Source organism: Notamacropus eugenii, chromosome 1 (genome assembly GCF_028372415.1).
Source record: "Notamacropus eugenii isolate mMacEug1 chromosome 1, mMacEug1.pri_v2, whole genome shotgun sequence".
In the NCBI taxonomy this organism is placed as follows: domain Eukaryota; kingdom Metazoa; phylum Chordata; class Mammalia; order Diprotodontia; family Macropodidae; genus Notamacropus; species Notamacropus eugenii.
Genome location: NC_092872.1, coordinates 573,563,565 through 573,578,818, shown reverse-complemented (window position 1 = coordinate 573,578,818; position 15,254 = coordinate 573,563,565).

The window sequence follows — 15,254 nt, the reverse complement described above, 5'->3', positions numbered from 1 at the left end:
ATCTAAGGAATAACTGTAGCTGTTAGAAATCTCTGTATTGGAAACCGGGACCAAAGAAGGCATATTTAAGCAAGACAACTTAAGGATCCTTCAAGAAGTCCATCAGAATGCTATTCCAGTTCTGAGAGGAATGTTTGTTGACTCCAGTAGAACTATGAGTTGCTTTATACATATTCCATGTTTGAACTCATTTGCCCCTGACCACCCTCCCTTCTCTCTCTGTCATTTTATATGCATGCAAACACACAACACAGATACATACAGTCTATATATAGCCTATATTTATCTATATACATCTGTCTATCTATTCATCCATCCATTTATCTGTCCATCTCTCTGCATATCTATCTGTAGTCTAGAACTCTGAAGATGAGTAAATTAGTGGCCTTCTACAGATCTAACCTCACCTTGAGAGTTGGGTTTGGGATAATAACTTGAGAACCAGTGCTATATTAGCCAACAGGAAATTACCATTCTTTAGATGAAAAACATTTTGGAATTTTTTGTGATCATATAGTCAGAGGCTATGCTAGACAGAACAACATCTAAAATCAATGCTCAATTGGAATAAAACATGAAGAGAAGACATCAATAAAAACTAACCAAATACTTAATTAAGATTTTTATGTTTTTATGAAAATCTTCTTTGAATATATATAGAGTATATTTTATTCAGCTATGAGAAGTGGATACATTAGATTATGTAGATGCTTTTTCAGAGGCATCTTTACTATAAAATGACAGAGCAGTATAGAGGACACATGATCTTACTGTGTTCATTATGTGATGGCTAAAAAAAAACCTATAAAATTAATGTAGCAAAATACAGATATGATAACTTTTCTTCACCAAGATATACCTTGTCCATATATGAAGATCATATATGGCTTAAGGCTATCTTCTTGAAAAATACAATGTTTAATATTATGACATTATTATGTTTGTGGCATGTTTTAATTAAAGAAGTTGAAAAAGAACATTCTAACATTGTGTTCTTGCTATGTTTGAACTTATTTTACTTATTTTCACTATGTAAATTATCCATCAATACAGAACTCTATCAAATGTTTTGAAGAAATCAATAGAGGCAACATTATTACTAGGAAATTTCAGGCAGTTTTCTTAAAACTTACTGAATCAATAATAGATTGCTTTTTATTTTCCCTGGGTTTTGTTCCTCAACTGTTTTTTATATTTTTATGCAGGTTTATTGATTTTTTTTAACAACACAAATTATTTCTATAAAGCATATAAACATATATATATTTTTGGTCTAAATTTGGAAGAGTCACTCATGTTTTCATCCTTTGCTAATAGGCATGTGGTACCTTTTGTTTTGAAAAGTGGAATAAAGCTTACGTATGAAAGGAAATGGAAAAAAATGTCTCTGTAATTAATGTGTTTTTGTGAAATAAAACATTTGAGTTAAAAATTAGGTTTAGTATCAAATGAGCCCCACACTTGCCACTTCTGCAGAGGAGCTAGGGCTTTAGTTATCTCTAAGTTTATTTTATTTTGCTCATTATATTAACAGCACATTAGCTTTCTGTTAACCAATAATCAACTTTATTTTCATTGCTTGACTTCTTTCAACTATATTTTAACCAGAAATTTTTCACATCCCTCTTCTTCTAGAGCCCTTTACTTTTTAATTAATTTTTTTCAAATAAAAGCTCACCTTCTATCCTTCCCACCTCCCTTCTCACTCCTTTGAGAAAGAAAACAGAACAGAACTTTGGGCAGACACATGCAGAGTCAAGCAAAACAAATTCTTACATTGGTCATGTCCAAAATATACTCCTTAGTCTCCATTCTGTATCCATCATCTTTTTATCACAAGATAGGCAGAAAATTTCATCAAGAGTCCTTTGAAAAACCTGGAAAGACTTACATGAATTGATACAGAGTAAAGTGAATAGAATCAGGAGAATATTGTACACAGTGACAGCAATATTGTATGATGAAGAACTATGAAAGACTTAGCTATTCTCAGCAATACAGTGATCTAAGACAATCCCAAAGGATTTAGGATGAAAATTCTATCCATCTGCAGAGAAAGAACTGATGTCATTTGATTAGAGACCAATGCATACTATTTTTTACTTTCTTTTTTTTTTTTGTTTTAATTTACTTGTACAAGACGACTAATGTGGAAATAATTTACATGATTGCACATGTGTAGACTATATCAGAGTGCTCACCCTCTGAGGGAGGTGGGAAAGGAGGGAGAGGGAAATAGAATTTGGAACTCAAAACTTGAAAAAAGTTACAAATGTTAAAATGCGAGGTGTTTTTTACATGTAATTGGGGGAAAATAAAATATTAAAAAAAATCCTCTGGATGTGTGGTTGGTCATTAAGCTGATCAGAGTACTCATATTTCATAGTCATTTGTATAATACTCTTGTATAAATTGTTCTGGTTTTGCTAACCTTATTCTGAATTGGTTCATATAAGCCTTTTTGGGTTTTTCTAAAACTATGCCCTCCATTTCTTAGAGTATACTAATATTCCATCACATTTATTTGCATAACTTGTTCAGTCATTCGCAATATAATATTTTTGTATATATGAGGCTCTTCCTCTTTTGTTGATATCTTTGTGGTATAGATTTTGTAGTGATGTCTCTGATTCAAAGTGGCTGAATAGTTTAATAACTTTTGGGGCATGTTTCCAAATTGCTTTCCAGATTGTTCCAACAATGGTACATCAATACAGCTCTTTTCCCATAGCACATGCAGCATTTGTTGTTTTTCTGTTTTTGTAAACTTTGCTAATCTGATGAATGTGAGATGAATCCTTTGAGTAGTTGTAATTTGCATTTCTTAAATTATTAGTGATTGAGAGGATTTTTATATGCCTCTGATTTCTTTATTTACTATCCACTTTCCATCTGTAACTGTTTGGTTTTAACTCTAAAGCACAATATCCTCCTTCCAGGATAAGCTGATCACGCAAAATCTCATTATCATATTGCTTAATTCAGCTTTGGATATTCAACATCTTTCCCCTTTTCTCCAATCTGATTTTAGGTTTGGAGGTTGAGCACCAAACTGCTCCTGTAGTGTTCCTTCTAGAGAAGGCAGGGATCTAGACTTTTCAGTTTACTTACTACTTTTCTTTTTTTTTTTTAAATTTTAAACTTGACACAAAATAAGAAAGAAAAAAGAAGCAAACAAATGTCAAAATTAAAATAATACAAAAAAAAGGATCATCATGTGCACAGCAAAACATGAGCAAGGATTCAAAATATACAGCCATAAATTTCCGTTTCAAGAAAGTCTATATAATAAATATCATACATAAATATTTTTCTAAGATCTGTCCATATTTTCTTTTATTCCTTGTCAGTTTTCTTTTGTTTTCTGCTCTGGAGTTTTTCCTTTGTTATTTCCCCGTTGTATCCTTTCTCCTACCAGAAGGCATACATATGTATATGCATACATATACAGACATATACGCATAACATATATATATATATATATAATTTCCATACATATACCTTTATATCCATGCACTTATTTATACATACAAATACTAAGCTATCTACAATCATACTCACATATAGACATATGTATTTATATGCATCTGTATAAGACTGTATTGTGCTTATTTATCCTCTGTTTCTCTGACAGTGGATAACTTCTTCCTTTATAAGTCCAAGTCTTTCCATATTTTGCCAAGTCTACCAACTTGTCATTTCCTACACCACAGCAATATTCCAACCTTATGTCTAGTTATTTTAAATAGTGCAAAATAATGTTGATTAATATGGCTGATTCAGTGTAGTTTCCCCATTTTTCTCTTTCTATTAAATCTATTTTAACCTTAACTTTGTCTGAGATCATGAATGTCATTCCCACTCCTGTTTTCTTAACAAATTGTGCAATAGTAGATACCCTATTTACAATTTTTTGAAAATACTGATCTCCTCTAGAGTCATCTGAATCCAATGACCGGATATTCATGAGGATAACTGGAGATGACCCAGGATGAAGCAATTGGGGTTAAGTGACTTGCTGAAGATCACACAGCTAGTGAATGTCAAGTGTCCGAGGTAAGATTTGAACTCAGGTCCTCCTGACTCCTACACTGGTGCTTTATCCACTGCCCCACCTAGCTGCCCCTATTATTGTCAGGAAAAGAGGAAAGGACATTAGGGAGAAAGCAAGAATAGAGGAGTACCTCTTTTGGAATGTATTTTGCCAGGTTCTATGGAGTATGATGACCTTTCCAAGGACTGGAGCAGAGTAGTAAGGAAGAGGGTCTCTTTAATGGTATGTGAATTTTAGACCAGGTGCACGTAAGAGGTCATATGCAATTTACTGTGAATTCTGCTAACTTTTTATACTTTAAAAATGAAAAAAAGTCACATTATAATAGTTTAAGCTAATATGTTGTCATTTTGAGTAGATGCCCAACCCCCAAAGAATAACTCAAATCAGGGCTCTTGAAGAGGAGGAACTATTATTTATTGTTGTGGAACTCTTGGGGGAGTATGAGGGTAATGATAGGTGTATATTGGAGCCAGAACATGCCAGTTCATTTTTGTGGTTCATTAATTTTTTGGTTGTTTTTGACTCTTAGGGGCCTCAGTTGGAATTTTCTTGGCAAAGATACTGGAATGACATTTGCCATTTCCTTCTCCAACTCATTTTACAGATGAGGAAACTGAGTCAAATAAGGCTAAGTGGCTTGCCTAGCGTCACCCAACTAGTATCTAAGGCCAGATCTGAACTCAGGAAGATGACTCTTCCTACTCCAGGTGCAGCACTTTATCTGTTACACCAACTAGCTGTCCCAGACTAACTCATCCTACCTCCTATGGTTCAATTTTCAGTGTAAGTAATCACACTTGAAAAAGCAACAATAGCTACAAATCAGGCTTTGATTCATTGTCCTGTTGATTGTCTCCACTTAAGAAAATGATGGAGAAAATGTTAATGCAAATTAAAATTAAGTATATCTGTGTACAGATACTCCCCTACAAAGAATTGATTGTCAAATATTTACCAACATACCACAACATTAGCTTATATGTACCAGAGACTGAGTAAAGGGAATATTTAAACATACTACATTCATTTATTTTTAATACATTTCAGGTGCTTCTAGTATTAGAGTTTATAGTATAACTGGCATGGATGAGATGGAGGAACAGATTAGACTTAGACTAGTTATGGCAGGTGCTTCTCTACTACCATGCTTAAGACTTGTTGCCCACACCAGGCATCTGGGCATCTCATTCCTTGGGTCACAAATAGGCGAATGATTTTATATGAATCTTTGTTTGAATAAGAGTTTTTAAAGTGGCATATAAAAAAGCATCAATATATATGGACAATTTGTCTTTTTAAAAGACGGATCATTTTGGATGTACTCTTTTCCTCAGGACAATGTTTAAATTGTTTTCTCTCTGACCCTCTGTATTTTGTTTTAGCAGAGCAGCCCAGAAGAGCCTGGCAACCATTTGTTATATTTTTTGTATGCAAAATAGCTTTTTTATGTCTCTGTTGATATTATTTTTGTTGCTGTTGTTAACTTTTTATTTATACTCATTGGTTCCATCACCTATTGTTGGTCATCAGTGATTGTTCCAGAAGAACTAGTGGGATTTCATTGCTAGCATATTTCTGAGTTATCAGATCACTTCTATGCCAAGCCCACCCCTACCTTTCCTCTCCTCTAATCACATGCTTATTTTTTATTTATTTGTGCTTGGGGAAACAAATGACACTAAACTGATTTGTTTGTATTGTCAGTATTTGAGTAGTGTTTTGTCTCCTCTGTGTAATACTCTTTACATACTTCTACTGTCCTATTTTGGTTTGCATAGCATTCTGGTATTAGGTAGCATTATTCTTACTTTACAACTTTAGAAAAACCACAACAACAAACATCAATTACCAATTTGCTATGTCCTAGTGCTGAGGTTTAGGGGTTCTGGGACCTGAAAATAGAGACATGTGGGGCCTGCCTGAATGAATTCAACCCCAAGCCTTCTTTCAGCCAAAGAAAAACAAAGTTTATTAAAATACCATTCAAAGTGAGTGTGATTTAAAAAATCCCCTGCATTGGCCAGACTCTTAAGAAATCTCAGCATTGGTTAGACTCTTAAGAAATCTGAGCAATATAATGGAGGCCAAGGTGGATCTTATATACAGAAAAACTGTGGGAGGGATGTAGTAGTAGTCAAGTAATCTGGAGTGAGAAAGGGTCTATGGAGGATCTGAATGAGAGTGGCCAGTAGGCATATATATTGTTGGAGAGAACATCCAATTAGATGAGATCACAGATTCGTTAAAGTATAAGTATGTTTCTTGAATATCAATATCCTATTTGTAAATTGCACTTAAAAGGCAAATTGAATGTTATTTTCAAAGCTCATGTGGCCTACAGTTACATTTATCATGGAATGTAGTTGATTTTCTCCTCTATAGCACCCATTTGTAACTAATCACAAAATCTGAAATAAGACCACATGAACAACTGTATAAAATAATTGGGCTAAATTTTATTATATTTTATTTTAAATGTTAGTTGCAGCCCGACCCATCCCTACCTAAACCTTAAGTAACAATTAAGATTGCAAAGGGTTTTGAGGATCCTGAATAGTTGAGAGGATATGTATTTCAAGATTTCAGTTACATGGTGTTTCATCTTTATGTTTATTCATATGATTATAGTATCAAAGATTTAGTGCTGGAAGAGATCGTCTATTTCAAACTCTCAGTTCTACAGGTGAGGAAAATGAGACTCAGACAGATTAAACGATTTGTCCAAAGATCAGGCCATAGGCCTTAAGATTCTGAATCTATTATTTTTTCTGCTGCATCCTATATTGCTTCCTGAATGACTTAGTAAACACTCTTTTAAATGTGGCCTGGGTTTAAAAAATACCATATTGGTAATGAACTCTCTTAGAAAGATAGTCTAAGAGAAATATGTCTGGCCTGGTAAGATAGATCAGATGTCTTCTTATATAGCTTTCAAGACCCTAGTATCACTTTTTCCACAGTGTGCTGGGGCATCAGAAGAGAGAATTAGTAGAGGATCTATGTAGTAGAAAAGATAACAATAATAGCTTCCTTTTACAGAATGCTATTTGGTAATTTCACATCTTGTTTTTTCACATTGGCTCACTTGGTCCACCCAGCAACTCTTTAAAACAAGAAGAAACTATATTCGAGAAAGATGCAAAGTCTTGTCTAAAACTGTCCACATATTAGATTGAGAGATTATATTTTAACTGTGGTTTTCTGACTCCCATATACATTGTTCTATATATTACATACTGGTTGAACTGGGATAACAAATTTAGATTGATTCTCACCCCAACCCTTATCTTTATTGCAAATGAAACTATGTGACTGAAATTCAAATGATGATACTATTTTGCCCCCAAGAGTTTGATATCATTTATATTCAGATGATTGATTTTAAGGTCTCTATTGCAATTCTAGTTTTTCTTCAGAATTATACTTACACATCATTAATTGCCTTTTGCCATCTCAAACCGTATGTCCAGTAAACATCTCAAATTCAAAATGCCCAAATCAGAACTCATCCTTCCCTCCCAACTCTCCTCATCTTCCTCACTTCTCTATTACATTCAAGGACAATATCATGCTTTCAGTCACTCAGCCTTGACATATCAATCGTACTCTGTTCCTCACTCTCATTCACACATCTTATATATGCCCCTATCTCTCCACTGGCACAGCTACTAAGTTCATCACTTTATCACTTCTCATCTGAACTATTTCAGAATAGTCTCCTATTCTCTCTGCTTCATTTCTCCTCATGCTAATCTATCCTCCACTCAGCTGATAAAGTGATTTTTACTAAAGCCAGCCTCCCTACTCAGAAAACTTCAGTTACTCCCTATTATCTTCATGATCAAATATAAATTAATCTGTTTAGCATTTCAAGTTTCATATAATTTAGCCCTTTCTCAATCTTTCTAGGATTCCTACTCTTTATGTTCGAGGCAGCTAGGTGGTGCAGTGGATAGAGCACTAATACAGGAGTCAGGAGAACCTGAGTTCAAATCTCACATCAGATACTTGACACTCACTAGCTGTGTGACCTTGGGCAAGTCACTTAACCCCATTTGCCTCCTCCTGGGTCATCTTTAGTCATCCTGATGAATATCTGGTCACTGGATTCAGATGGCTCTGGAGGAGAAGTGAGGCTAGTGACTTATACAACCCTCTCTCACTGAAAACAAAGTCAAGTTCAAGTCATGTCATTATTTCTCTGATAGCATGGTCTTCTTCAGCAACGAAGGATGAACACACACACACACACACACACACACACACACACACACTCTTTATGTCCCTTGTATTTCCTGTGTGAACCAGCTTCTTTGTCCTACCTGGTATTCCTTGCATGAAACACTCCATTTCCTATTTCTGTGTCTTATCATTGGCTGTCCCTCATGTCTGGAATTCTCTCCCTCACCTCTGCCTCTTAAGTTCTCTGACTTCCTTTAAGATTCACCTCAATCACTTTACAGGAGAAATATACCAGCCTGAATCTACTAGGGTTTTTTCCTAGGAGATTAACCTCCATCCAATCTGTATTACCTTGCACATAAATAGTTTTCTTCATTTTTTCTCCCACTATTGGACTATGGAGCTCTTTAGTGGTAGGAACTTTTACATCTCTAGTGTTCAGCATGGTGCCTGGTATATTGTAAGTGCCTAATAAACATTTCTTGACTGATAGACTAACTGATTAACACTAGGGAAACAATCCCTTTTCTAAAATTTCTTTTTAAAGTGTATTTATTAAATATTTTCTTATTTCCCAATTACATGGAAGAAATTTAATAATCATTTTTTAAAAATTTTGAGGTCCAAATTCTTTCCCTCCCTTAAGACAAGAAGACAAGAAATTTGATATAGGTTATATATGTGAGATCATGCAAAACATATTTCCATATTAGTCATATTGTAAAAGAAAACACAGGCAAAAAAAAAGCCCATAAGAAAAATAAAGATTTTTTTTAAAATAGGCTTCAAACTGCATTCAGACTCCATCAGTAGAATAAAAATTCTTAACCTCAAGTTTGTTATGCTCAAGGAATCCAAAGATAGATTTCAGGGGATTTGTGAATTTTGATGGGAAAAACAAATAATATCTGTACTTTCACTAAACTTCAACTGAAATATATCATTTCTTTGTATTTTTTAATTATTCTGACATGGAGTGCATGGGATCCCATACACTGCCCAAGAGTCTGTGGCATGGAAAACATAAGAACCTTTAACCTGAAAAGTAAACTCTAGGTGGAAAATCAGCCAGAGAGCATTATCAAAATATCTATTTAATTAGAAATAGCTTTTTGTCTCTATTTACTCTTGAGCTCCCCAAATTCCTACACTCTAACTTGAAGTTGAAAACTAGAAGGAGTCTTTAAAATGTTAGAGTGAATAAATTGAATGCAGCCAAGCTGTTCAGAAAACGATGTACACAAAATAAAAACCTGTTTGTTGGTCCCAGCTAGTTTGTAATTCACTGAAATCCAAGCTGGTAATCACATTCTCCATTATTAGTTGTGGTTTTTATTATTTTTGTAGCCTCATAGATATACGATAAAAACTTAACCTCTTTGACTAAGATAAATCAAACATTTTTCTTTCCTGTGAAAGCTATTGGAAAGAAAAAAAAATTACTTTCCTCTTAAGCTATAACTTTTGATCTCTGCCTGTAACACTGAAGGGAGGAAAGGTTGATTGAACACTTATATGGCAATCAGTGACAATGTATCATGTTTTTTTTTTTTATTTCCAGAGCAATGGAATCTTACAAATGGGAGAACAAAGGATCTCAAGACCCACATAGTGGGTATTATAGCTTTCATTTTATGGGCTTTGCAATAGCATGTCCCCTACTCTCCTCTATGTTTAAATTATTATCAGAATCTTCATTATGGACACACTTACATTTATAAATATTAGAAAATCCTGAATGGGATTTATTTTGTTTCTGGCCATGCCTATAACTCCTGTTAGGATTTAAAATGCATTTCCCATAGGCAACAAGGGTATAAAAACTTTCTGGTCCTGTGAGAAAATTGCTCGAATTACTGTTTGAATGACCCCATGACTACCTAGAATCATTGCAGTCCTGGGGAGAATTCTCTTAGGGATGTCCTCCTGATATCACCATACAGCTAGCAAATGACTTTGTCCTTGTCATGCTGCCAGAGGCAGCTTTGTAGATCTGAGCAGTCTACTGCCTTCCTTATCATCCTCAGGCCAGCCTGTCCCATTTATTTCTGGAAAGCTAGGGAATGGACATATTATAATATTTTAGAATTAATTTGTAAGATGTGGAGTAAGCATATCTGACTTCACAAAGAATCATAGCATCACAGGCTTGGAGCTGGAAGTGACCTTGGAAGTCATCTATTCTAGCATTCTCAATTTAAAAATGAAGAAACTGAGGCCCAAAGAGGTTATGTGTATACAAGGTCACCCAGGTAGGAGATGGAAGAGGCAGCATTCAAACTTCTGACTCCAAATCCAAAATTCTTTTCATTGCTCTAATGTTTAGCCCAGTACCAGGAAGAGTAGCCATTCATCAAATGTTTATTGATTGACTGATTGATTACAGCATGCTGACATTTGACTTTGACTGATTGATTACAGCATGCTGCCATTTGACTTCAAGTTCTGGTTTTGCCACATGTTAATTATGAGATTATGAACACAAAACTTAACCTCTTTCAGGCTTAGTTTCTTCATCTGTCAAATTTGTGAGGTAGCATTTTCACTATCTATGTCATAAGTTTGTTGTGAGTAAAATGCTACACTGATGTAAGCTGTTTTATAAAATCCCAGATGGGGCCAGAAAGGAAGATCAACTGCAGAAGGGGAATATAGCACTAGTTAGATACCACTAGCCACTGGGAGATAGGGAATGAGAGGTATTTCAGCTTGTACAAGGCAAGCTGTGGGAGCTTTTATTGCCCTGTGGATATGGAATTTCCCCTTTGCTTATCTTGCTATTTTGTCCTAATTCTTTCCCTGAAAAAGAAGCTCTCTATTTGATATTTGATACTACTTTTCTTTGTTGTTGTTCAGTAGTTTCCATTGTATGACCCCATTTGGGTTGGAAAAGATTTTGGAGTGATCGTTCTCCAACTCATTTTATGGATGAGGGACCTGAGGCAACTAGGGTTAAGTGACTTATCCAAGGGCATGCAGCTAGCAAGTGTCTGAGATTGGATTTGAAATTAGATGTTCCTGACTCTAATCCCAGAAATCTATCTACTATGCTACCTAGTTGCCCTATTCTATTGATGTTATTACATTTCTTTCAGTGAAATATACTTCTTTGAATTCTTACCTTTCTTCCAGGCTTAGTTCAAGGTAAAAACCTATTCCTAGTCTTTTCTGATTTTCCTAGTTTTTAGTGTTATCTGCTTTCTCAGCATTTTGGATATTTACTTTATATGTCTCCAGTTCTGTCAAGTGATCTATCCATGTCATCATTTGGAGGGCTTTCACCACCCGAAAGCTCTGCAGAAATTCTAAAGAATTGATGTGTGTGTACATGTGCAAAGCTTGTAATGCATTATGAACCAGATATTATCACCAAAGAAATCCATGAGTGAAAGGGAACCTGAACTGGTCATGTGGTGATTGTGAATTATCACTGGTTGATTGCCTATCCACCATTAGAACATTTTTCATATAAAGAGAAAAAGAAGAAGGCCCTTAGGACATCAGGTGGATCACATGCAGTGAATTTATTGGAGGACATGGACAAAAATCACAAATTCTTGGAAGTCACGGATGCCTTAGGATCTATGGCAACAGAGAAAATAACTACATTGATGAGATTATAAATGCAGTGCAATTAGTTATTAGTCTTAACTAAAGGCTTTGCTATTTGATTTGGGATTCCTGCTCCGATGATAGAAAATTCATTACATAGAAGACACAAGCCACCTTTGCATAACTATGATTAACCCAAACACCCCACACCAAACCTGGGGATAGTGAGATGTTCCACCACCTGAGACCCATATTACAGATACATTGAAATAAATTCTTCAGCTCCAACTCTGAATTCTTATCTTCCTTCCTTGAAGGTTCAGCTCAGGTAGTAAGTACCTCCATAGTCTTTCAAAATCTTTCTAGTTTCTCTTATTTTTTCTTCTCTCAAATTGCTTCGCATTTGCTATCCCCAATTTTATCAGCTGAATCATATGGCATCATCTTGAGGACTTCTGCCATCTAACAGCTCCATAGAAATTACTTTGATAATACTCTTGTGATGATTCATGATGATACAGTTCTTGGATCTCAGTTTATGAAGCTCTCATACAAATGTGTATGTTTCCCATTAAAATGCTATTTTCATTTTTCAAGGAAATGAATGTTGCATTTATGACTTACTTTCTTAGTTATCACTTTTTCTTTCATCTCCATTGTCTCCATGCGCTTTTACAAATGTGGAAAATGCAATATAGCTCATCAGAATGAGAGACTTACTTTATGTTTCTTGTAAAGTTTTATGTCAATATTGTGATATGTTAACATATGAAAGAGCTTTTTCTTAGATTTTATGTCAGTTTAAATCAATGTTCATTTGATGATGAGTTTAGAGCTTGCGATATGATGTTGTCATTGTTAAAGCATGGGACTGTCATTTCTATATTCTGAGTTATAGACTGAGAACACTGAAACAGTCAGTTCTACCTCTCTCTTTAAGTCTGCATGTTCTTTGGGAAAATATTGTCCATCTCTGGACCATAGTATACTGCTCTATAGTATGAGACAATTGGACTAGAAGATCTTGAAAGTTCCTTCTAGTTCTGAGATTCTATGACTGTAACTGTTCTGAGGCTATCAGACCTTGAAATTTAACTTGTGCTGCAGACAATCAATACAGAACTATTTGGGTAATAAACTTTGAAGCATTACATTTCTTTTCCTCGAAGATCTTTAGGAAAAGATTGCTACTCCTCTCTCCTCCATCAAAGCTAGTAATCTGCCAAGCTTAGGAAGTGAAATGAAAAATCTTTGATATTTTTGCATGGCAAAGTCTAACCTGGATAAAAATAAGGTTAGAATCTTGTTTATTTTGTCTGATATTAATTATTTTAAAATGACCATCCAATTACAAATCCCATGACAATTGATTTATGAGATATGGAATTACTCCATTGATCCCCTTTTTTGTAGGATCAGAAATTTAGAGTAAGAAGCAAATTTAGAAGCCCTCTAGTCTAATTCCATTTTGCAGAAGAGAGGCTTTGTCCTAGTGGTTTTCTGATAAATGAGGCCCTTTATGTCTTCCTGATATTGCTAATGCACAAAAATCTACTCTGGTCTCATCATTTAGTTCTCATTCTATTGTAGATGCACAATCATTAATTGATCAATTAATTAATGAAAATATATATGCAGATGCACAATGGAAATTATTGATTAATTAATTAATGATAATATACCTACAACGAAAGGTGGAACCCAAGCAACCTTTAAACAGAATGCTTCCAGGTCACATGCAATGGTTCAGGCGACTTGCTGAGGCCTGAGTGTGAGGGAATTTTTCCTTTATTGGGATTCATGAATTTTCCTCTTTCACTTTTACTTGGATATTCCTCACCTATGCTTTTCCATGAAGGGAAGCTTGTATAGACAGAAACTGAAAATACATAACAATTTTTTTTTCTTTGCAAGGGAATTTCAGAAGACACACTATTTACAGAACAGGTCCACTATATGTACACAGGTTAATGAGAGTCAGCTTGATTTAACCCTTCTAGGCACCTACTTTAAAGTCATTGATTTATTTCTCTATCCTTAAATCTAGGATTCATTGTAATGTCTCTTGCTAAAGGACTTTTATTTTTGTTGATTTTTTTCTTAAAGAAATAAAAGGGAAAAAAAAGTTTTGAAATATTTGAAATTAACTTAGGTGCAAAGGAAGACAAAAGGGAAAAGAAAGGTTATTCTCTAACTCATATGGTAAAAAAAGAAAGCCTATCTTAAAACCAGCAGAGTTAAAGTTACTCTGTTAACACTGTCTATGTGACCCTGGACAAGTCACTTAACCTCTGTCTCAGTATTCAAGGTAATTGTCTAAGACTATAATTTGAGAGAAGTTGCTGGCCTGAGAATAGTTATCTCACATGGGAGCAGCCTATATCAGTGAAATTACAAGTCAGCTCTCAATCCCTACCCCAAATCGTAATCTGTTATCCACAAGATCAGTGAATAGAGAGTTGGCCTCTCATAGTCAAAAGGATCAAGGTTCCAATCAGTACACTAGCATATGAGCTACTTCACTCTGGGCAAATCATTTGAATTCTTAGTGACTCAGTCAAATGGCTATAACTGAAATTGACTTAGAACAGTGGTGTCAAATTCAAATAGGAACAGGAGGTCACTAAATCACATATAAGGATCTGTAGCCCTGCAGCTGCCTATTGACTTAAAAGCACATGTTAACATTATCTAAATACTATTATATTTTTATTTATTTTGTTAAATATTTCCCAATTACTTTTAATCCATTTCTGACTACATTTGGATATGTTGTGGCTGTATGTTTGATGCCTCTGGACTAGAGGTTGATATTCTGCTTTTATCAGAAGGAGGGCCTTGTCTAGAAGTTTATTATACCAGTGAAACTATAGATTTACTACACCCCCACACACAAAGTACCCTTCAAAGAGAGATGTATGCAATGTTAGAAAAAATGTGAAGTCCAATTAACTCTAAACATTAAATAAGAAAGGTGTCATATATAAGTTGTTAAGGTAGAAATATTGCCTTTATGAGGTCATGAGTTATATAAAATACTGCTGTCGAAATTAGTTTACCATGATGCAGAAATCATAGAAGTAAAAACCTGGGTTTTATCATTTTGGCTTAAGCATCGATTCATGCCTCAGAGAAAAACCCAACTCTGATTAGAATTCCAACAAGCTTTCTTATAGCAAAATTTTATCAATGGCAGAAAAATAATTTTTACTCATTATAATGTTGCATATTTCTCTTAGGCCATTGTGTTCATCCTTCATTACTGTAGAAGACCATGCCATCAGAGAATGATGACATGACTTGCACTTGACTTTGTTTTGAATGAGGGAGGGCCATGCAGGTCATCAGCCTTTCTCTCAATTCTCTCTATAAAAAGTAGTCCACTATTTCTTACCTACCATCCATCCAACAAGAGTCACCTTCAGGGACTTTCAACCTACCTTCTGAAGTCCCCACCCCCTTC